Genomic DNA, 25,149 nt, shown 5'->3' with positions numbered 1-25,149 from the left:
GCACTTCCTCAGTAATGATTTCGTGATTTCTGTGTGTTTAAAATACGAAATATGAAATTGTTGGAGATGAAATTGCTGTGAGTGAAACAACCGACAGTGACCTTCATATTTTTCCTTGTCAGAAATAATTTACCATTTTTTCCGACTATGTAGCGATTTCCGAGTATGCGGTTAGACAGGAATCTAAGAGCGCAACTTAAATTACTGGGAATGTAACTATCAGCAGTCATCTTCATAGTCTTGCTTGTCACAAGTATTTATCTGCGATCGAATCCTCAACCACAGTAGGCAGAGATGAAAGATCTCTGCCGTAATATTTTTAGACTGTAGCACCATGTACGAAACATTTTCATTCATGAGATGTATGTTATAAACTTCGACAAACTGCAGGAGCTCTCGAAAATGCGTTTTTTTTTTCTTTCAATTTTGTTTTTAAGACCCAAATCGTTGACGTATCATATAGGGAAGTGGGCTACTTAATCATTTGGATCGCTAGGAGCGAGTTATAACCACATTCTGATTATCTTCTTATTCTTTGAAACTCTCAGTATCAATTTTTCGGGTGTTTTTACAGATGTATTAGTACAATGTGGTACTACACAATATTCCTAACTCATTTTTCGAAACGTAAAATCCAAAACACGATGTCAGTGTGAATGAGAATAAGACGACATAATGTGGCATTAACGACAATTTGCAGAGTACAGTCAAATACGCTATCGCTATTATGCACGCATGGAAACGTGCGGTCGGAGAAACTGTAAAACATTTTATCCATTTCAGCTGAGAGTCATGGAAATTGATATACTGCGCCTGATACTGTTAAGGAGGAGGCAAGGGCGATAAAAGCGGGCACGTCAACTCGATGGAATGCGGCGTCATGCGTTATGGCAACGTAAACGCAGTTTTCGGTACTTGGAAGAATAGCGCGCCTATGTCGTCTGCTAGCCGCTTTGTGTTCGTGGCGTTGTGCGCGCTGCAGTGCGCATGCGCGGATCTGCGGCCGCTTGCTTTTGATTGGTTTGCGCGACACGAACCGACAACAGCGCTTCGGTTCTCTAGACCCGAACGGTATCGCTACCAAAATGCATACTGAATAATGCGGAGACTCTAATTCGAGTACTAGACCGTTCGGTGCTCTTGAGTACCGAAACGATCGGCACAATGGCGGAAATTTACAGAATCGACACCGAGGAATGAAGTACCCAGCTCGTGTTGCCTGTACTTCAACCATGTGTAGATGGCCAGTACTGCGGTTCGATCGCGTCCGCATTGTTACTTTGTGTCAGGAAGAACTTTCAAGAAGGGAATTGTCCAGGCGTCTGGGAGTGAACCAAAGTGCCGGCTAAAGTGTCCGAGCAGTTCTAGGCGCTTCAGTATGGAACCGCGCGACCGCTACGGTCGCAGGTTCGAATCCTGCCTTGGGCATGGATGTGTGTGATGTCTATCGGTTAGTTAGGTTTAAGTAGTTCTAAGTTCTAGGGGACTGATTACATCAGATGTTAAGTCCCATAGTGCTCAGAGCCATTTGAACCATTTTTTTTTTTTTTTTTTTTTTTTACCAAAGCGATGTTATTCGGACATGGAGGAGATATAGAGAAACAGGAACTGTCGGTGACATGCCTCGCTCAGGTCGCCCAAGGGCTACTACTGCAGTGCATGACCGCTACCTACGGATTATGGCTCGGTAGAACCCTGAAGGCAACGCCACCATGTTGAATAATGCTCTTCGTGCAGCCACAGGACGTCGTGTTACGACTAAAACGGTTCGCAATAGGCTGCATGAAGAGCAACTTTACTCCCCACGTCCATGGCGAGGTCCATCATTGCAACCACGACACCATGCAGCGCGGTACAGATGGGCCCAACAACATGCCGAATGGACCGCTCAGGATTGGCATCACGTTCTCTTCACCGATCAGTGTCGCATATGCCTGCAACCAGACAATCGTCCAGGTGTGTTGGAGGCAACCCGGTCAGGCTGAATGCCTTAAGACACACTGTCCAGCAAGTGCAGCAAGGTGGAGGTTCCCTGCTGTTTTGGGATGGCATTTTGTGGGGGTCGTGGTACGCCGCTGACGGTGATACGTGAAAGCCATCCTCCGACCGATAGTGCAGCCATATCGGCAGCATATTGGGGAGGCATTCTTCTTCATGGACGACAGTTCGCGCCCCCATTGTGCACACCTTGTGAATGACTTACTTCAGGATAAGGACATCGCTCGACTAGCGACAGAGCTGTTTAAGGACGACGTGAACCACCAACGACTCTGAGGGATCTACGCCGAATCGCTGATGAGGAGTGGGACAATCATGACCAACAGTGCCATGATGAAGTTGTGGATAGTATGCCACGACGAATACAGGCATGCATGAGTGCAAGAGGACGTGCTATTGAGTATTAGAGATACCGGTGTGTACAGCAGTCTGGACCACGACATGCAATATGTGGTTTCCATGAGCAATAAAAAGGGCGGAAATGATGTTTATGTTGATCTCTATTCCAATTTTCTGTACAGCTTCCGGAACTCTCGGAACCGAGGTGATGCAAAACTTTTTTTGATGTGTGTATAAACATCATCTTCCTCACTAGGTCCAACCACTACTCACCTATTTGTACTTTGTACAATGCGCCTATGACATTAAAACAGAGACATAATTATACATCACTTATGCTTAAATATCTCACGAAAATGCCTTCTCCGAGTAGTAGGTAGTTCGAGCAACAGACCATAAACTGCTTCAGTCTTCACTTCGCAATAATAAACGAACTAATTGACACTAAAACATAACAATAACTACGTAATGCGTACTACAATGTTGTAGAGCCGAAACTGCATTATTATTAGTATTATTGTTATTATTAGTGGCAGTGCTCAGACACAAAGCATTGGCAGCGTGAAGTCTTCAATTTCTGCTAGCCCAGAAATAAGGAATCCAGTAATCAAGTGAGGTACAAACAGCAGGCCTCAGTGTAGTGCACACATTTCATGTTATTAGATTGATGGGCCTGGTGATCAACTGGTCAAGGGCACGTCTGGGAATGGAGAGGTTAGGGGATCGAATACCGATCAGAGCACGAAATTTTCAGTCTGCATTTTAACCTAGCCTTTAACGATGTAATGAATCGCCAGAAATGACACGTGCTTCGGATTCCAAGTTACAATTAAGTGCCCTTTCCCCTGTTGGCTAACGCGGGTAGGTTAGGGACACGCAAGTCGCCGAAGTGGTGTCCAATAGAAAGATGCTCCAGCCGTTGTGTCACATGAAATTGTTGTTATATTAAGTGAGGGTGCAGGGTGTGGGTGAAGTAAGTGTCGCTAGGAAAAGGAGTAGTGTAGAGGAAGCATCTTTTGTAAAATTTCTAAATTTGTCGTAAGATCTTAGGGGACCAAACTGTTTAAGTCATCAGTGCCAAAGCTATACACCACTTAATCTAACTAACTTACGCTAAGGACAACGCACACACCCATGTCCGAAAGGACTCGCACCTCTGGGGGGAGGGGCCGCACAATCCGTTACATGGAGCTTGTAACCGTGCGGCCACTCCACGCGGCCATCTTTTGTAACAAGTGTCTACTCTCAGTGTGGATAGTTAGCTTTCTTCTCTGAGATGGAGTTGTTGGTAGCAGACACAATGCTCTGAGAACTGCTTTATCATTCTATAAAGAAAAGTTGTTAGAAACAAGCAGTAACAATTGTGTAACTGAATCATTAGCTCGTAGTTAAATAAAAACACCAACAAAAACTAAATATAATTTTAAAAACTAAACTGTCCCATGATAATTCTTTTCCATTCTAAACGATAATTAGGTGCCATTGTGGACAATGGTGGAAGGAACGGAGGGCGGGGTTGGGGGGGGGGGGGGGGGGAGGCGGGGGTTATTAATCTCACAAAGGTTGGGAATCACTGTGCTAAAGAGACTGCTTACACCATGCTCTGTTCACCCTCTTCTGGATTACTGCTGTACGGTGTGTGAACCACGTTAGATGCGACTGACGGACGACACCGAAAAAGTTCAAAGAAGGGCAGCTCGTTTTGTATCATCGGGAAATAGGGAAGAGAGTGCCGCAGACTTGATACTTGAATTGGGGTGCAGATCATTAAAACACCATTAAAACAAAGGCGTTTTTCGTTGCGGCAGAATCTTCTTGTGAAATTTCAATCATCAATTTTTTCTCCAATTGCGAAAACGTTCTGTTGGCGCCTGCATACATAAGGAGAAACGATCAGCATGATAAAATAATAGAATCATAGCTCCCATAGAAAGATTTAAGTTCTCGCTTCTCCTGCACTCCGTTGGAGAGTGGAACGGTAGAGAAATAGCTTCAAGGTGGTACGACGAACCCTCTGCCAGACACTTAGCTGCGAATTGCTGAGTAATCGTGCAGATGTAGGTGTAGATCAAAGGCTTTTTTCAGATCAAGAGATGCTAATTAAATCTCTCGATTAAATTCTGCACGTTTTTCAGTAATCTGTTTCATCACAAATACTGCATCTCCCGTCGATCTTCCTCAACGGAAATCCATTTGTTCTTCACTTAATAAACACTGTGATATTACATTTAATCCGCTGCTCATAATCCTAGCGTAAGCTAGTATGCAGCGTTCGATAGGCTGTGGAGGAGCTCCCATAGAAAGCTGATGGAGGATCAGCGTCCATAACCATGTTGATAACGAAGCCGCTGGCACGAACTCGGATTGGATACGTGTGGGGAAGGCAGTCGTGTATTTATGCACGTTCCCAGCCTAAATTCGATATTTAAATCCGTTCAGAGCCTGTTTCCTTACAAGTGGTAGTTCAAATAATGACGTAGGACAACGGTAAATTCTTTAAAACCTTATTTAAATATCTGCCACCCACGGCCATGCTCATTCTTCTTGTACTTTTACACGTCAAAAGTCGTCATTGGACTTACATTCTGGATAATATATATGGAATTGTTTTTAGTGTTGAAAGCGCTATTAGAAGGCGCACATTAGAATCAATGAACGTATACTGAGCTGAGTAATAAACTCGTGTAAAGGTGCTTACATGGGAAAACATAAATATGAATGATGTTTGAATCATCTAATATGGAAATGGATGCCGAAAACAGTGTTTGTCGGTTTCAGGTTCACGGAACTAGCTGTGTTCGACATTGTAATTTAGCGATAGTGGAGCAATCAAATGTGACGGCATATACTTGTTATAAATAACGCCTAAACATAAAACAAAAAAATATCATTGGCGGTAACTGATTACATGAGAGCAGCCGCAGCTGAAAAATTGAGTCCTTGAAGCAACAAAATGGAAACAGATCAAAACGGAGAAACGAGAAGAGGAGAGAAAATAGGGAACATGTAACACAAGAAGAATATGCACGTAGAATCCGTTAGCTGACACAGATGTAATTCATAGATCAAATACACCGACGGACAAAATCGTAACATTAGAAAACAATTACTGTAGAGTAATGAAATTTTTTGGAATGCATTTGTCTAGGTAACATATTTAAGTGATTAACATTTCAAGATCACAAGATTAATGTAATCACGAGAAAGCCACTGCGAATGTGAAATGGTAGTAAATTAATAACCAGTGTAACCGCCAGAATGTCGAATGCGAGTATGCAAACGTGCATGCATTATGTTGTACAGGTGCCGGATGTCAGCTTGTGAGATGGAGTTCCACGCTTGTTGCACTTGGTCGGTCAATACAGGGACGTGTTAATGCTGTTTGTGGATGACGCTGGATGTTGTCTCGTATATGCTCGAATAGACACAGATCTGGTGTCGAGCAGGCCAAGACAACGTGTCGACATTCTGTCGAGCGTATTGGGCTACAACAGAGGCATGTTGGCGAACTTTACGCGGTTGGAAAACACCCCCTGGAATGCTTTTCATGAACGGCAGCACGGCAGACTAATGTACATTTTTGCAGTCAGGTTGCGTGGGATAGTCGCAAGAGTACTCCTGCTGTCATACGATATCGTACCCCAGACCGTAACTCCAGTTGTGGGTCCAGCGTGTCTCGCACGCAGACATGTTAGTTATAGGCCCTCAACTGTCCTCCTCCTAACCAACACGAGGCAGAACCAGCTTTCGTCAATAAACACAAGACACCCACCATGCCCTCCAATGAGACGGCACGGAAGTCGCAAATGGCGGTGCTTTGGGGTCAGTGCAATGCACGCTACAGGGCGTCTACATCTACATCTACATATAAACTCCGCTAGCCACCAAGCGGTGTGTGGCGCGGAGGGCACAATTCGCGCCAAAGTCGTATGCCCCCCCCCCCCCCCCCCTCCTCTCTGTTCCACTAGCGGATCACGCGAGGGAAAATCGACTGTCTGAACGCCTCAGTACGAGCTCTACTTTCCCTTATCTTTGAGTCATGATCATTGCGCGATTTGAAAGTTGTTGGTAGTAATATATGCTCTACATCGTCGGTGAAGATCGGATTTCGGAATTTAGTGAGCAGCCCCTTCCGTTTAGCGCGCCGTCTATCTGCAAGTGTGTCCCACTTCAAACTTTCTATGAGATTTGTAACGCTCTCGCGATAGCTAAATGTACCAGTCACGAATCTTGCCGCTATTCTTTGGACTTTCTCAATCTCTTGAATCAGATCCAACTGGTAAGGGTCCCATACAGACGAAGAATACCCTAAGACTGGACGAACTAAGTATTGTAAGCAATTTCCTTTGTTGAAGGACTGCATCGCTTCAGGATTCTACGAATAAACCGCAATCTAGAGTGTGCCTTACCCGTTACTTGTGTAATATGATCATTGCATTTGAGATTATTTCGAATAGTCACACCCAGATAGTTGACGGATGTTACCGCTTCCAAAGACTGGGCATTTATTTTATGCTCGTACATTAATGAGGATTTTCGCCTTATACGCAGTAGGTTACACTTAATAATATTGAGAGGTAACTGTCAGTCATTAAACCACGTATTTATTTTCTGCAAATCCTCATCGATTTGTTCACAACTTTCGTGTGATATTACTTTCCTGTAGACTACAGCATCATCGGCAAACAGTCTAATGTCGCTGTCAATACCATCAACCAGATCGTTTATGTAAATCGTAAAAAGCAGCGGACCTATTACGCTGCCCTGGGGCACACGTAAAGTTACGCTTGTTTCTGTTGAAGTTTCCCCGTTCAGGACGACATACTGATCCCTGTCTGTTAGAAAACTTTCTATCCAAGCGCATTTGTCATCGGATAGACCGTAAGTGCGCACTTTTTGGAGCAAGCGACAGTGCGGAACTGAGTCGAACGCCTTTCGAAAGTCGATAAATATGGCATCAACCTGGGAGCCAGTATCTAGAGCCTGTTGCATATCATGCACAAAGAGGGCCAGCTATGTCTCGCATGACAGCTGTTTCCTAAAACCGTGCTTGTTTCTACAGATGAGCTTCTCAGAGTCTAGAAAGGTCATTATGTCTGAACACAAAATATGTTCCATGATTCTACAACAAATCGATGTCGGTGAAATTGGCCGGTAATTATGTGCGTCCGATTTTCTACCCTTTTTATAGATTGCTATGACCTGGGCCTTCTTCCAGTCCCGTGAAACTTTCCGCTGTTCCAATGATCTCTGATAGATGATGGGTAAGAATGGTGCTATATTTGTAGCATAGTCAACATATAATCTTACGGGGATACCGTCTCGGCCAGATGCCTTCCTGGCGTCTAAGGATCTTAACTGTTTTACAATCCCAGATACACTAAACACTGTGTCAGCCATCCTAGCGTTTGTTCGATAATTGGCTTGGAGCTGTCGCTGAAATAGCCGATTTGTAACTGCTGCTCAAATTGCTGCTACAGATGCAATACGATGGGCCAGAGCCGAACGCCGAACACGATGGTCCCCCCTCTCGGTAGTGCAACGTCGCCGTCCGGAGCCCGGTCTTCTTGTGACCGTACCTTTCTGTGACCACCGCTGCCAGCGATCAAGTAAACTGGCTACAATCCTGCCAAGTCCTTCGGCAATATCGCGGAAGGAACATCCAGCTTCGCGCGGCCCTATTACACGACCTTGTTCGAACTCAGTGAGGTGTTGATAGTGGCGTAAGCGTAAAGGCACTCTTGACTAACATCAGCTCACTACGTCCAATATCAAAGGTAACTCACCATCACGACCGTAACAACGTGTATTTAAAGCAAACCTGATTTGCATCCTCATAGTGGCGCTACTAGCGCCACTCATATGCGCCTGGTGCGAAATTTGAGCAGACATCATCTTCAAGATGTAGAAACACGCCTACCAACTTTCGTTTATGTCACACAAGTGCTGCTTGGTACTGCGATTTCCCTTAGTGTATTAAGTATAGTGAAGTTCTCAACGATACATTTTCCGATACGTTTTTATATACAGAAGAGAACCATTTTAGATGGAGAGCTGAAATTTAGAAATGTTTCACGATAGTGTTGAGAGAAAAGTAGACTTCACACACTAATCTACCTTCAACAACAGAAAAAAAATATCACCATAGGAAATTCTTAAGAAGTAGTAATTATTTTGCACCTAATACGTAAGTAATCCTTGAATAAAAATTGGTGTACATTTCAAACAGACCTATTGTTACTGCGTACTTAAAGTCTGAAACGCGTTTACAAACATTCACAAAAAAATTTATAAAACAGTCTATATAAGCATTAGTCTATATCTATATAAACATATTCTGAAAGCCATTTCTACTGTATTGTTCAATAATCTGCACTCTACTAGCGGTGCTGCGTTTTGAGTTGCAACTGTGTACATTTTGCGAAAGTGACAGACAAGCCCGCCGGCTTTGTGACCGAGCGGTTCTAGGCGCTTCAGTCTCGAACGGCGCTGCTGATACGGTCGCAGGTTCGGATCCTGCCTCGGGCATGGATGTGTTTGATGTCCTTAGGTTAGTTAGGTTTAAATAGTTCTAAGTCTAGGGGACTGATGAGCTCAGATGTCAAGTCCCATAGTGCTCAGAGCCATCTTTTCACAGACAAGCCAGAATAACGGCGAGGAGATCGTCAAACCTAAATATGGATGGCCGCACGGGGATATGAACTCCACTCCTCCAGACTACGAGTCTAAAACAGCCTCGCTTGTACAGTTTTGCCTCTGCAAGCTCTATGTGCCTCGGTACCAATAACACTCAGACGATCGTTATGCCTCATGTAAGAAGCAGAAACGTCCACATGCAAGCACGTGTCAGAACCTGACAGCGACGTGCTCGCGCCCTACCGAGACTGCAGTTCAGTGGAGACTGACAGTTTGGAACGCATGTTGAACAAATCGATGCCACAAACGTCAGTTCATTGAGGGAAAGTCATCGGCCAAATTCCAATTGACAATTATAATGTCAGCACCAGTAATCTGTACCTTGAGAATGATGTAATATGTAAATGGTTTTGAAGTATCAGCATAAAATTGTTAAGGCCTTCGTGACCACTCGTTGACAAACAGAGGAGCAACTGATGTCCTCTCTCGCCTTTCTGTCGCGGTGCCGAGATAAAGGGGCTACATCACAATACCAGCATAAACTCAGTCAAGTGGTAGGAACATCTGAAACTATGTTGTTGTTGTTGTTGTTGTGGTATTCAGTCCAGAGACTGGTTTGATGCAGCTCTCCATGCTACTCTATCCTGTGCAAGCATCTTCACACCGAATAACTACTGCAACCTACATCCCCCTGAATCTGCTTACTGTATTCATCTCTTTGTCTCCATGATTTTTACTCTCCACGCTTCATTCCAATACTAAACTGGTGATCCCTTGATGCCTCAGAACGTGTCCTACCAATCGATTCTTTCTTCTAGTCAAATTGTGCCACAAATTCCTCTTCTCCCCAGTTCTTTTCTGAACCTCCTCATTACTTACATGATCTAGTAATCTAACATTCAGCAATCTTCTGAAGCACCACATTTCGAAAGCTTCTATTCTCTTCATGTTTAAACTCGTTATCTTCCATGTTTCACTTCCATAAATGGCTACACTCAATAGAAATACTTTCAGAAAAGACTTCCTGACACTTAAATCTACAACTTTTTTTAACAAATTTCTCTTCTTAAAACGCTTTCCTTGCCATAGCCAGTTTACATTTTATATCCTCCATACTTCGATAGTCGACAGTTATTTTGCTTCCCAAATAGCAAAACTCATCTACTACTTCAACTGTCTCTTTTCCTAATCTAATTCCCTCAGCATCACCTAATTTAATTCGACTACAGTCCATTATCCTCGTTTTGATTTTGTTGATGTTCATCTTATATCCTCCTTTCAAAACACTGTCCATTCCGTTCAGCTGCTCTTCCCGGTACTTTGCTTACAATGTCGTCGGCAAATCTCAAAGTTTTCATTTCTTCTCCATGGATTTTAATCCCTACTCTAAATTTGCTCAATATACAGACTGAATAACATCGGATATAGTCGCATCATACATTTGTTCAGTCCCTTCATCATCTGCGGAGCTAGTTGGCATACAAACTTGTACTACTGTGGTAGGCGTGGGCTCCGTGTCTATCTTGGCTACAATAATGCGTTCACTATGCTGTTCGCAGTAGCTTAACCGCGTTTTTTTATATTCATTAATAAACCTACTCCTGCACTACCCTTATTTGATTTTGTATTGTCCGCAGCTCGTGGTCGTGCGGTAGCGTTCTCGCTTCCCACGCCCGGGTTCCCGGGTTCGATTCCCGGCGGGGTCAGGGATTTTCTCTGCCTCGTGATGACTGGGTGTTGTGTGATGTCCTTAGGTTAGTTAGGTTTAAGTAGTTCTAAGTTCTATGTGACTGATGACCATAGCTGTTAAGTCCCATAGTGCTCAGAGCCATTTGAACCATTTGATTTTGTATTCATAATCCTGTGTTACCTGACCAGAATTCTTGTTCCTCCTGTCACCGAACTTCACTAATTCCTACTATATGTAACTTTAACCCATCCATTGCCCATTTCAAATTTTCTATCCTACCTGCCTGATTAAGGGATCTGAAGGAATCTGACATTCCACGCTACGATCCGTAGCACGCCAGTATTGTTGCTGCTGATAACAACGTCCTCCTGAGTAGTCCTCGCCCGGAGTTCGGAATGGGGACTATTTTACCTCCGTAACATGGACGATAACCAGTTTGGACAAGAAGAGAATAGAAGCTTCCGAAATGTGGTGCTACAGAAGAATGCTGAAGATTAGATGGGTAGATCACATAACTAATGAGGAGGTACTGAGTAGGATTGGGGAGAAGAGGAGTTTGTGGCACAACTTGACTAGAAGAAGGGATCGGTTGGTAGGACATGTTTTGAGGCATCAAGGGATCACAAATTTAGCATTGGAGGGCACCGTGGAGGGTAAAAATCGTAGAGGGAGACCAAGAGATGAATACACTAAGCAGATTCAGAAGGATGTAGGTTGCAGTAGGTACTGGGAGATGAAGAAGCTTGCACAGGATAGAGTAGCATGGAGAGCTGCATCAAACCAGTCTCAGGACTGAAGACCACAACAACAACAACAATATTTTATCCAAGAGAACGCCATCATCATTTAACCATGCAGTAAAGCTGCATGCCCTTTGGAAAAATTACGGCTGTAATTTCCCCTTGCTTTCAGCCGTTCGCTGTACCAGCACAGTAAGACCGTTTTGGTTGATGTTACAAGGGCAGATCAGCCAATCATCCAGACTGTTGCCCCTGCAACTACTGAAAAGACTGCTGCCCCTCTTCAGAAACTGCACGTTTGTCTGGCCTCTCAACAGATACCCCTTCTGTTGTGGTTTCACTTACGGTACGGCTATCTGTATCACTGAGGCGCGCAAGCCTCCCCACCAACGGCAAGGTCCTTGGTTCATAGGGGAGGGGGAGGGGGAGGAAACTATCATATTCCGTTTTAATTAACGCTAATTTTCGTTTCGTCGGCCAAAATATTTGAAGCAATGTTTGGAAAAACAATAGAATTACTATTATCCATCTTTGTAAGAAATGTATGTAAGAGAATTTACTAATTTTCAGAATAATCGTGAAATTCTGCGAAATAATGAAATCCAATACATCTAAACAAAACGTCAAAAGATACTTTCTGTGTAAAAGACAGAATTACTGTTAATATTGGCCAAAATTTGCAATCAAATGTACATAGAAAATATGACAGGAACGCTGTGCTTAATTTCGTTATTGTGTAATTAATGAAATTGTTAAGATCATTGTTCTTTCTGCACATCGGACGTAAATGCAAGTGATGACGTTTTCTGGATGACTTGTATATGTAAACGAATATTAGCGATTGCAAAATTTCTGGAGGTATGTCAGATTAACTAGATGAGATATTTTCAATTGTAATATCTAAAAATTGTAATATCAACAAAGAAGTAACTGTTTCAAAGTGTATTCAACGGCGTGAGTTGAAGAGTTTATGGTTCACTATTGATCTGACATTCGCAACTGTCCAAGTCAGATTTGACTGTATTCGTTGATCTGGAGTCGCAATGGATCGCGCTTAAGAAATTTATTCGATTTGCCTCCAAATGCTGTCTCCGCTCTTCGTTGGTCTCAATGAGTCGACGATCACGTAGCTGGCTGCTCTAGGCAACAAAGTGTCGTAAATCGTATGAAGGCGTGTATTTTACGTAATTCATGTAGCACGCTGTATGGATGTACATCCAAATCCTGTTCTTTTGAAGAATTCCAGGATATCGAATAAGAAGAAGTTAACTACCTGAGTTACACTGCCCATCTGACCTGTTTATATTTCGTCAAGTCTAAATTACAAGAAGCTTATATCAATCTGACAGTCAAGAAAAAAAACACACAATGTCCCAGCTCGTTCTGTGTAGGACAGAGTCAGACATGCTCCTTCTTTGGTCTATCAAATTGTGCCATCGTCTTCTCCTGATAAGGATGAAGAAACCATTGCGTGGCAGGCTTTTCCAGAATAATGGCGAGATGGCGAAACAGCTAGGTAAACATTCATTCACGAAATGTCACAAGCATAAAAACCCGAAATAATCCAGTTGGTATTTCTTATGACCTTTCCTAGGCATTTAAAAAATTCAAATAATGGAAGTTTGCTACAAAATCTTAGATTTTATATAATTAATGGCTTACCAAATAATTCTTACACATGTATAGGACCAGCTCGGATATCAGTACCCTGGATGTCGAGGTCTGGTTACAACAGCAGTGGGCCAGCTTGCATCAGTTGCATCAGGAGAGGATACAGCGACCTTATAACGCTCTTCCCAACTGAATCAGTTCATGCAACCAGGCCGGGGGGTGGGGGTGGGAGGAGGGGGTGAAACGTCATACTAATAAATGTTCCCATACTGCCAAGCTCTTTGTAAATTTCACTCGGTTTTTAAATCACTGAAATAACATCACACACAATACAAAATTGTTAAGGCTTTCGTGGCCACTTGTTGACAAACTGCCTATTGGCTTCTGTCTCGGGTTCTTCGGCCGACGTTCATCTAATGATTTTTCTGACGTTTCGCCAGCACGAGTGGCTGGCATTGTCAAAGCTTCACCCTCCATTGCCGGTGGTGAACTGGAGGCGAGCTCGCGGCCGCAGACTATATGTACCTGGCGCGCCAACGTCCGAGGGCTTCTCCGCGGTCATTTCCGGTGCGGTTCTCCTCTTGCTACCTGCGACGGTCGTTCGCTGCAGTACGGGAAGCCAGGATCCGTTTACCTTAAGGCTTTCCTCTTTCTTGTTGAAACTGTGCGAACAGCTTCTCTGAACAAGCGCGTGTGATAGTGCTTCTCTACAGCCAGAACTTCCGTGTCGGCGAATTTTATTACGTGGTCGGTCTCATTCAGTGCGTGTTCTGCCACGGCCGATTTCTCCACCTGCCCCAACCTGCAATGTCGCTTATGCTCTTTGATCCTGGTGTTAATGGATCGTCCAGTCATTCCGACATAAACTTTTCCGCATGTGCAAGGTATACGGTATATTCCCGACATTGCAAGTGGGTCTCTTTTCTCCTTCGCCGATCTAAGAAAAGAGACCCACTTGCAATGTCGGGAATATACCGTATACCTTGCACATGCGGAAAAGTTTATGTCGGAATGACTGGACGATCCATTAACACCAGGATCAAAGAGCATAAGCGACATTGCAGGTTGGGGCAGGTGGAGAAATCGGCCGTGGCAGAACACGCACTGAATGAGACCGACCACGTAATAAAATTCGCCGACACGGAAGTTCTGGCTGTAGAGAAGCACTATCACACGCGCTTGTTCAGAGAAGCTGTTCGCACAGTTTCAACAAGAAAGAGGAAAGCCTTAAGGTAAACGGATCCTGGCTTCCCGTACTGCAGCGAACGACCGTCGCAGGTAGCAAGAGGAGAACCGCACCGGAAATGACCGCGGAGAAGCCCTCGGACGTTGGCGCGCCAGGTACATATAGTCTGCGGCCGCGAGCTCGCCTCCAGTTCACCACCGGCAATGGAGGGTGAAGCTTTGACAATGCCAGCCACTCGTGCTGGCGAAACGTCAGAAAAATCATTAGATGAACGTCGGCCGAAGAACCCGAGACAGAAGCCAATAGGCAGTTTATCACACACAATGTCAACCTGCGCAGATTTCGTTACCTCCACCGCTTCTGGAGTACTTTCCTGTTTTTGTTCAAATGCTTCAATGGCTCTAAGCACTATGGGACTTAACATCTGAGGTCATCAATCCCCTAGACTTATAACTACTTAAACCTAACTAACCTAAGGACATCACACACATCCATGGGCGAGGCAGGATTCGAACCTGCGACCGTAGCAGCAGCGCGGTTCCGGACTGAAGCGCCTAGAACCTGTTTTTGTCATACACTGTACATACCGGTACAATAAAGAATGCAGAGCCATGCGAACAGTAATTCAACTAATCAAGGCGTCCATTGCTACATAAAATTTTGTGGCTGGTTGCGCCATATTCATAATCATTGTGCACACCATAATTCATTATCTTACCTGCAGACTGAAGTGCCTCTTTAACATTAGATCTAAACGCCTTCTGCTTAACATCAACTGGTTCTGTTTTAGGTTTCTCAAAGTATACGTACATGTGAAACCATGAAACAATTTTTTCTTTACTTGTCATCATATTAAGACAATCACAGTGTGCCACAGACTGAATAGGAGCTGTACTTGTAGGATTAACTGCGACTGGTGTAAAGGGTTATGTTGTTTGTCGTTGTCATACTCTTGTCTTTTTTAAACCGATGAAAAGAAAGCCAGGATTTAACGCTCCGTCATCGATGCAGTAGTTAAAGACGGAGTAGAAGCTCCGACTGGAGTAGGATGGCGAATGAAATCTGCCGCGTCCATTTCAAAGGAAACATCCCGGCATTCGTCTTATGTGACTCGGGAAAACCACTGGAAACCTAAATCTGAAAGGCTGGATAGGAATTTAACCCAATCACCTCACTCATTTTGACCGACGGGGAGCTACTAACGGTAATTCGCGAGATATTTTAAACTGCTTCCCTCTAAAATCGCAACACTATGAAGATGACATTCTAAACTCTTCACGGTGGCATGACGTGTACTGGATATGGAAACGATAAGCATACCAGCGCAACCGCACAATATAGACAGAAGTGCCGCCATCTACGTCCTGTATAAAAGTGTCGTAGAATCTAAGCTGAGCTTAACAATCGTGAGACGGGAGACGGGTCATGGAGGGTGATACGCACAAACGCAATATAGCAGAGGTCACACTATCGCACTAGCTGTTACGATTGAGATAAGCCTCAACGCGGATGGATGAATGTCTTTTGAACTTCAACGCACGACTTCCGTCTGCCTCGATACGTCACAATCTCTGTTGTGGTTGTTCGAAACTGGAGTTAGGTTGTCCCTTTCTATAAACGGAAATGACGGGGCCATAGCGGAGGCAACAGTTTCGTTCTGATGTAAAAAGTGGTAAGGCTGGTAAGTCTAGTGGGATTACTCTCATAATAACAATTTTGTTATTAATTAGTAGCGAACCAAGCAGTGCTATGCAATTGCTAAATATGTATGGGAACTGAATACACGGCCTACGTCCTAATCTCCCTCTCCCATCCTTTCTCTATCCCTCTCCCCCTACCCCCTCCCTTTGTCCATTTCCTCCTCCTCCCCTTATCTCTGCCCATCACCCCCCCACCCCACCCCGCCCTTGTATCTGAACGCCCGACGTTCAGTTCGAATTGCAACGTTTGGCCGTTCGTTTTCTCAACGTTCCAAATTGTTTCGTGCGTAAGCTCCAACTGTCCGAGTCAAACTCGACTGTATTCGTTAATCTGGAGGCATAATGGATCGCGCTTAAGAAATTCTAATTCGATTTGCCTCCAAATGCTGTCTACGCTCTTCGTTAGTCTCAATGAGTCGACGATCACATATCTGGCGGCGCGTATGCCGACCGATATTTATAAATCAATCTTTGCAATACACCAGAGATACGATCATCACCAATAAAACACTGAAATATCGCTTTCAATTGTATTCTGTTTCGCAAAACATCAATATTCAATGTGCAATTTGTTGTTGTTGTGAAAACATGCGACAGCAGAGTGTCAAACTGAACGTCACTTTTTTTGCTGTGAAAACATGTAAAAACCGAACTGTCGAACCGACCGTCACATTCTTTTCATTGAATTTTCATACATAAATACCATTCGAAATTCCGGCTTTTTCGGTGGATCTTACAAAAATATTCTTTCACACAAGTTTTGTCCTGATAATTACGAACACAACAACAACAAAAATCGGTCGAGCCTTCCTCATGTGATGATATTTCAACTAATGGCAATTGATTTTTATTTATACGTACTTAGTTTAGATTAGATTAGATTTAGATTAGATTTCATTAAATTTAAGTTACTGCTATAACAATTATCATTTTGCTACGTTTCCTTTTCCTGACATTTATTATTTTATGTCAATGTATATAACTTTCAAGCCCCAAGGAAGCTCATTTCCAGTACTTACCAGATTGAAATCTACATCTATACGCTAAAAACCAGTGTGAAGTGCATGTCACAGGGTACTTCCTATTGTACCAGTTATTAGAACATTTCCCGTTCCAGTCACACAAGGAGTGCGGGAAGAATGATTGCTTAAACACTTCCGCTCACGCTATAAACAATCTACGAGGGTTGTTTTTTAAGTAAGGGCCGATTTTATTTTTAAAAAAAGATACAAATACTTTTGTAAAAAAACTTTTATTTTCTGATTCTACACACTTTTACCTATTTTTCTACATAGTTGCCTTGTTTATTTAAGCACTTGTCATACCGTACAACTAAGTTTTTAATTCCCTCTTCAAAGAATTCGGCCGCCTGCTCCAACAGCCAGGAGTTCACAGCCGCTTTCACTTCATCGTCGTCATTGAAGCGCTGCTCGCCAAGAGGGTGTTTCAGGTACCGGAAAAGGTGAAAATCGCTAGGAGTAAGGTCGGGGCTGTATGGTGCATGGTCCAAAACTTCCCAGCCAAAAGAATCAATGAAATCCCGAGTCTTTTGAGAGGTGTGAGGCCTAGCGTTATCGTACAGGAGCAAAACTCCTTTTGTCAGCATGCCGCGCCTTTTGTTTTGAATTGCTCTGTGGAGCTTCTTTAAAGTTGCACAGTAGGCATCTGAGTTGATTGTCGTTCCTCGTGGCATAAAGTCCACTAGCAAAACACCGCGCCTGTCCCAGAACACAGTTGCCATAATCTTGCGCTTTGACAGCGTCTGTTTGGCTTTGACCTTCACGGGTGAGGTTGTGTGTCGCCATTCCATCGATTGTCGCTTGCTTTCGGGAGTGATATGGGATACCAATGTTTCATCTCCAGTGACAATTTGACTCAACATGTTCTCCCCTTCTTCCTCGTAATGAATCAAAAAGTCCAATGAAGTGGCAAATCTCTTCCCTTTGTGGTCCTCTGTGAGGAGTCTGGGTACCCACTGACAACACAGTTTCTTAAAGTTTAGATTTTCAGACACAATTTTGTACAAAACCGATCTTGAAACTTGTGGAAATTCCAAAGAAAGAGTGGAAATTGTGAATCTTCTGTCCTCACGAATCTTTGTTTCGACTGCAGCCACCAAATCATCAGTGATCACAGAGGGCCGGCCTGAGCGTTCTTCGTCATGGACGTTTTGACGGCCATTTTTAAACTCTCTAACCCATTGACGCACTTTACCTTCACTCATTGCATTCAAGCCATAAACTTCTGTTAACTGACGATGAATTTCTGCAGCTGATAGGCTTCTCGCGATCAAAAACCGTATCACTGACCGTATCTCACACGCGGCGTGCGTGCGATTCAATAATCGTAAGCATTATAAAGTAGCACAGCGATGCGTACACGTCAGCTACAGAGCTGCAACTTGCATCAGTGTGAACGGGAAGGATGCCGGAAAGTGGCGCGGTGGCTTGTTGCGGCGTCCGCGCGAACTACGGGACTATATGCGCGAACGGCCCTTACTTAAAAAACAACCCTCGTAATCTTGTCTTCGCGCTACTTACGGCAAAGATACGTAGGGGGTTCTAGCATATTCTTAGATTCAACGCTTACAGTTCGATCTTAAAACTTAAGACCTTCATGGGATAGTTTGTGTCTATCTTCTAGCTTCTGCCAGTTCCATTCTTTCACCATCTGCGTGACGCTCCTTCATGGATCAAACAAACATGGGACTATTCGTGCTGCTTTTCTTAGTATACGCTCAATATTCTCTGCTTGTGCGTGATGCTACCTCCAGGGCCTGTTTCCTTTTACAGTCCTTAGCGGCGTATTGTGTGCTACGTCATGTAGCTATAATTTTACAGACAACTACCAACTTTGTCATTTACAACATCTGTAATTTTTATGTGGTTCAAATATTATCTTCTCCTGAAGTACGAGGGCTATTCAGAAAGTAGGGAACGTTTCCGTCTGACGCCGCTAGGCGCGCGCCGTTCGCGTATATTTTGGTATGTGCGTGTTCGGCAGCTCATTCGGCATCCATCCGTGACAGCGGGAGCGTCTCTTCGCGTCTGGTGTTTTCGATATTCGAAATTGAAATGTGCACTGCAATCGAAAATACCTCCAGTTATGAGGTGCGGTCTGTGATACGGTTTTTGTTGGCAAAAAACCTAAAACCTATAAAAATTTATCGTGAGCTGTGCGAAGTGTACGGAAACGACGTAATGACTGAATGTTCCGTCCGGAAATGATGCATTCGGTTTAAAAATGGCCGAACCAACGTTTATGATGAAGAGTGGACGCCTGAGCATTGTGACTGACGATCTTGTCGCGAAAGTTGATGAAACGATTCGTGAAAACCGTCGCTTCACATAACGTAGCTTTCGCTTTCTTTTCCACAAGTTTCACGGGCTTTGTTGTTTGAAATTGTCACTCAAAAGCTAGGCTTCCACAAATTTTGTGCACGATGGGTGCCCAAAATGCTTACAGAGCACCATAAAGAACAGCGAATGGGGGCAACGTTGACATTTATGGAGGCCTATCACAAACATGGTGATTCATTAATGGATCGAATCGTAACCTGTGACAATACTTGGGTGAAACACGTCAATTACGAGACAAAATTACAGTCCATGGAGTGGGGGCACACAAGGTCCCCCTTTTGCACGAGAATGCCCGGCCTCACACGGCAAACTGCACTAAAGACCTCCTTAATTCTTTCAAATGGAAAATTTTCCCTCATCCGCCCTACAGCCCCGATCTTGCACCAGGCGACTTTCACTTGTTTCCCAAGATGAAGAACTGGCTTGCAACGCAGCGCTTTGATGACGACGCGGAACTCCAGGCGGGCGTGACTCACTGGCTGAAGTCTCAGGCGGCAGAATTTTACGACGGTCTTTCAAAGCTTGTCCACCGCTATGATAAGTGCCTCAGTGTGTTTGGTGACTATGTGGAAATGTAGTATGTCATTCACTCTTTCAGATGTGTATAATAAAATGTATTTCTTGTACTTAGTTTTTTTTAATGCCAAAACGTTCCCTACTTTCTGAATAGCACTCGTATTTTATATGACGAGAGCTTTTTGCTCGTAAATCAGTTCAACTTTTACTACATGTAATTGTTTGGGTTTTTTGATGAATACACCCATAGTCGATGTCGAAACCAGTTTAAAGTAAAATCTTGTTTGCAACCGGTTGGCTGTATTATACGAATCTTTGTCTTATTTGGTACAGATCCCACACGCCTGAACAGTATTCTAGGACGACTCGTACGTGTGTTTACACTTAAGCGCAAAAGAAACTGTTATAGGCAGGCGAATTCAAATACATAGATATGTAAAGAGACAATACGGCGCTGCGGTCGTCAACACCTATTTGAGACAAGTGTCTGGCGCAGTTGGTTCAAATGGCTCTGAGCACTGTGGGACTTAACTTCTGAGGTCGAGAGTCCCCTAGAACTTAGATCTACTTACACATAACTAACCTAAGGACATCACACACATCCATGCCCCGTCGCAGGATTCGAACCTGCGACCGTAGCGGTCGCGTGGTTCCAGACTGTAGCGCCTAGAACCGCTCGGCCACCCCGGCCGGCAAGCACAGTTGTTACACCGATTACTGCCGCTACAATGGCAGGTTATCAAGATTTAAGTGAGTTTGAATGTGGTATTATAGTCGCTGCACGAGCTTTGGGACACAGCATCTGCGAGGGAGTGATGAAGTGGAGATTTTCAGGCCGGCTGATGTGACCGAGCGGTTCTAGGCGCTTCAGTTTGGAATCGCGTGACCTCTACGATCGTAGGTTCGAATCCTGCCTTGGGCATGGATGTGTGTGATGTCCTTAGGTTAGTTAGGTTTAAGTAGTTCTAAGTTCTAGGGAACTGATGACCTCAGATGTTAAGTCCCATACCGCTCAGAGCCATTTTGGAGATTTTTCCGTACGATCATTTCACAAATGTACCGTGAATATCAGGAAGCCGGTAAAACATCAAATCTCCGACATCGCTGCGGCCGGAAAAAGATCCTGCAAGAACGGGACCAACGACGACTGAAAAGAATCGTTCAATGTGACTGAAGTGCAACCGTTCCGCAAATTGCTGCAGATTTTAATGCTGGGCCTTCAAGTGTCAGCGAACGAACCATTCAACGAAACATCATCGATATGGGCTTTCGGAGCCGAAGGCCCACTCGTGTACCCTTGATGACAGCACTACGCAAACTCTACGCCTCGCCTAGGCCCGTGAACGCCGACATTGGACTGACGATGACTGGAAACATGTTGCCTGGTCGGACGATCCTCGTCTCAGATTGTACCGAGCGGATGGACGTGTAAGGGTATGGAGACAACCTCATAAGTCCGTGGACCCTGCATGTCAGCAGGGGACTGTTCAAGCTGGTGTGGGGCGTGTGCAGTCGGAGTGATACAGGACACCTGATACGTCTACATACGATTATGACAGGTGACAAGTACGTAAGCATCCTGTCTGATCACCTGCATCCCTTCATGTCCATTGTGCATTCCGACGGACTTGGGCAATTCCAGCAGGACAACGCGACACCATACACGTCCTGAATTGCCACAGAGTGGCTCCAGGAACACTCTTCTGTGTTTAAACGCTTCCGCTGGCCACCATACTCTCCAGAGATGAATATTATTGAGCATATCTGGGATGCCTTGCAACATGCTGTTCAGAAGAGATCTCCATCCCGTCGTTCTCTTACGGCTTTATGGACAGCACTGCAGGATTCATGCTGTCAGTCCCTCCAGCACTACTTCAGACATTAGTCGAGTCCACGCCACGTCGTGCTGCGGAACTTCTGCGTACTCGTGGGGGCCGTACACGATATTAGGCGGGTGTACCAGTTTCTTTGGCTCTTCAGTGTATAAGCGATCTCCTTTATAGACACACTGTATTTCACTAGTATCCTACCAACGAACGGAAGCCTACAGTCTGGTTTACCTACGAGTGGGTCTATGTGATCACTGCATTTCGTATCACCACCAACCACTATACCCAGGTATTTGTATGAGTCGACAGATTCCAGATTTCACTCGTTGATATTGTAGACCTAGGGTACTACCTGTTTTCCTTTGTAAAGTATATAAGTTTTCACTTCTGAACATTTAAACAAGTTGCCAATCTTTATACTACTTTGAAATCTTATGAAGATATGACTGAATATTTGTACAACCGTTTCTAGACAGTACTTCTTCACATATAAGAGCATAATCTGCGGAAAGTCTGACGTTACTGTCAATATTATGTGCAAGGTGATTAACTCATTCATACATCACATGTGCGGGATAGGTCGCATCACACTATCCTGTGGCACACCTGAAGTTACTTCTACATCTGTCGATAATTTGTTGCATCCAACATAGTTTGCTACATCCTTCCTGCCACGAAATTCTCAGTCCACCCACAATTTTACTTGATACCCCATATGAGCGCATTTTCGCTTATAAGCGCAGAATGAGAGAAACGAGTTTTGGAAGTCTAAGAACTGACTGCCTTGATCCGTGGGTTTCGTAATGCCACGTGAGGAAAGTGTGAACTGAGTTCCACATGACCCGTGTTTTAGGATTCCATATTGAGTGGCAGTGAGGTGATACTGTCCGAGATACTTCATTATGTTTGAGCTCGAATAGAATCTTAGAAGATTCTACGGCAAATGGATGTCAACAATATTGAGCGGTGGTTTTGTGGATCACTGCTACTCTTCGTGTAAACAGGTATGACCTGTGCTTTCTTCCAATCACTGGGCACGTGTTTTCGTTCGTGGGATCTACGGCGTATTAAGTTCAAAACAATGAGATTTATCAAACAGACTTGCAGATTATGTTGCAGACCTTTCGCGCCTATTTTAGTATGATTATATTCAGAAAATGGATTAGTTTTGTTAATTACAACCTGTCTGTGAGGTCCACTTAAGTTTGATAAATCAATTTTTCTTGCACGATGGTGGTGAACTTGCAAAGCAGCTATGTCTAAGGTCCGTTAAAGTGTACCTCTCACTGTAAATTTCAATCAAGGATGAAAATATATTTTAAAACTACTATAACAAAAAGAGGAGGCATCAGAGTCTTTGATTAAGAGGACTTTTGTTTTGTTATTACGCTCTGTATTCGTACATACTATCAGCCTGCTGTGGTTGGAAAAATGAGAATGATTATTTGCGCGTTCTAACGAAAGACTCTGTCTTAGATGCTTCTGACCTGAGTCATTAGGCCACAACCTCTTGTATCACAAGTAGTGCTTGTTCCACGTCTCTGTAATAACGGCATTAGGAGCAGTTACACAAGTAAGACGGGTTCATTTGGCCTTGTAAACCAAGGTTTTGCTACAGCGTGCAGTACTTAGAGTTCTGCGTTTAAACGTTATACAAATGTTACGGACGTTGAAAATTCGTCTCCAGCTCTTTCGTCATCAAGTTTCCGTTCTTCAGAAAGCCTTTAGCTGAGTTTTTAACATGCCATACTTTTCTCAGACATTTGTAACAGAACATGAAAGTAGTTGTAAAAAACATGCAACTCTTACAATGTTCCAAATAGGCCATCCAGACTTCACTGAAGTTTATAAAACACACGCGACCTTGTGAAAATATCCATTCGGTGAAGGCTAATCCGATAAAGAGTCTGCCGGCGTAGTTATGCAAGATGCATCCGGGCAGTTTCTTCTGATGGAAATATAACATGGAAATTTAATGGGGAACTTTTCCCCCTCACATCTTCTGCCATTTTTTTACTTCTTTTAATATACTGTCGACATGTATTGATTTACCGCGAAACGACAACAATTTCATCAAAGACTCGTAACGCAGGCCTGGAAGGAAGAGTTTTGTAGTTTATACAGAGCACTCGGTGCACTGAGGTTTCACGAGAGTGGGTGGCCTCTGGCATTCGGCACTGACCTGCAGCGAGCGCGTTGCGGCGGCGACAGGTGGAAAGTCGTCACCGGACGAGGTCTGGCGGCATGCGCGCTGCCTCCACGTAGCGGTCGGCGGGCTACTGTTTGGCTCGCGGTCGGAGTAGCCACTGCGCACCTCGGTCTGCGCACGCTGCTGGCTGGAGCCGCCGCTTTCCACGAATGGCCCGCCACCGACATGCACGTTAAGTCCTCGATGCCAGTATCAACTCCAGCGTGCCCATCTACAACTACCAACTACGTTTACTTATACAATTCACTTTGAGTGAATGGCACAGGGTCCTATTCAATGCGGTTTGTTACCGTTCCATGGAGTCCGATAAGAATGTTTAAATGCATCTGTATGCCCGGTAATTAATCTTACCCTTACGATCCCTACGGGGGCGGCATGTAGGGGTTGTAGTGCATTCAAAAGTGCGTCCACACGACGCCTTTATTCTGTTCAGCTTTGTGCATACGTTTACCAATGTCGCAACTACCCATACGCATTTGTGCATGTGTAATTTCATCGAAATAGGGGCTGTGCATAAAAGTGCATTGCTTCGCGGATCCACTGCGAATCTCTTGACCCTTTTAGCAGAAAATTTGTGGTAAGGACTATGGGACCAAACTGCTGAGATCATCGGTCCCTAGGCGTACGCATACTTAATCTAACTTAAACTAACTTATGCTAAGGACAACGCACCCGCCCATGCCCGAGGGAGAACTCGAACCTCCGACGGGGGGAGCCGCGCGAACTGCGACATGACACCTTAGAACTGTTTAGCAGACAAGAAGCTGAGGCCCATGTGTGTCTCGTTGTGTACCGTGCCGAGGTTACGCTGTAAGGCGATACATCTACAATAATGTATTGACTGTCAACAAAGCACTCTGAAATTTATAGATGATTACAAACAGAAGTCATACAGAATGCCACTTCTAAAGACTGTTTGAACAAAAATTTGAGGTGTGATACCCTGACCGTCAAGTATTACATAAAATGTCTCCGATCATTTTACTGCAAAAAATAAAACAACGGAAGTCTCGAAATAGGAAAACAGAGAAGATGATGCCCACAAATTTATGGAACGTGTGTATGAAAAATGGACGAATATTCATGCTATGGCGCCTTAATAAAACAACAACTGAGGAGCCATACATCAGAACAAAAGAAATGATGGAGTAACTTGTGTGTAGTTTCTCAATATACCACTAGAAATTGAAATGAAGGTCATTGATGATGCAAAAAATACAAAACTGGAAAAAACGACCTTCGTCCTTGTTGATTCTGGATGACTGCCCGGATTTACCAAATCTGCGAAGTTAATCTACATTTGTAATGTTTCATGATTTAATTTGCTTACATAAAT

The 25,149-nt window shown here is 44.0% G+C and overlaps 1 protein-coding gene across 1 annotated transcript in view; it reads right to left on the bottom strand.

The window, feature by feature from the left end:
- LOC126234347 (vesicular glutamate transporter 2.1-like) overlaps nucleotides 1–23,908 on the bottom strand; it is a 165,970-nt gene extending 142,062 nt beyond the window's left edge. Inside the window, exon 1 of the mRNA XM_049943032.1 lies at nucleotides 23,787–23,908. The gene's annotated coding sequence lies outside the window, so the exon portion shown is untranslated. The remainder of the gene's footprint in view (nucleotides 1–23,786) is intronic.
- Nucleotides 23,909–25,149: the final 1,241 nt, after the last annotated feature.

This window comes from Schistocerca nitens, chromosome 2 (assembly GCF_023898315.1).
Source record: "Schistocerca nitens isolate TAMUIC-IGC-003100 chromosome 2, iqSchNite1.1, whole genome shotgun sequence".
NCBI lineage: Eukaryota > Metazoa > Arthropoda > Insecta > Orthoptera > Acrididae > Schistocerca > Schistocerca nitens.
This window is presented reverse-complemented; position numbering and strand designations above follow the sequence as displayed.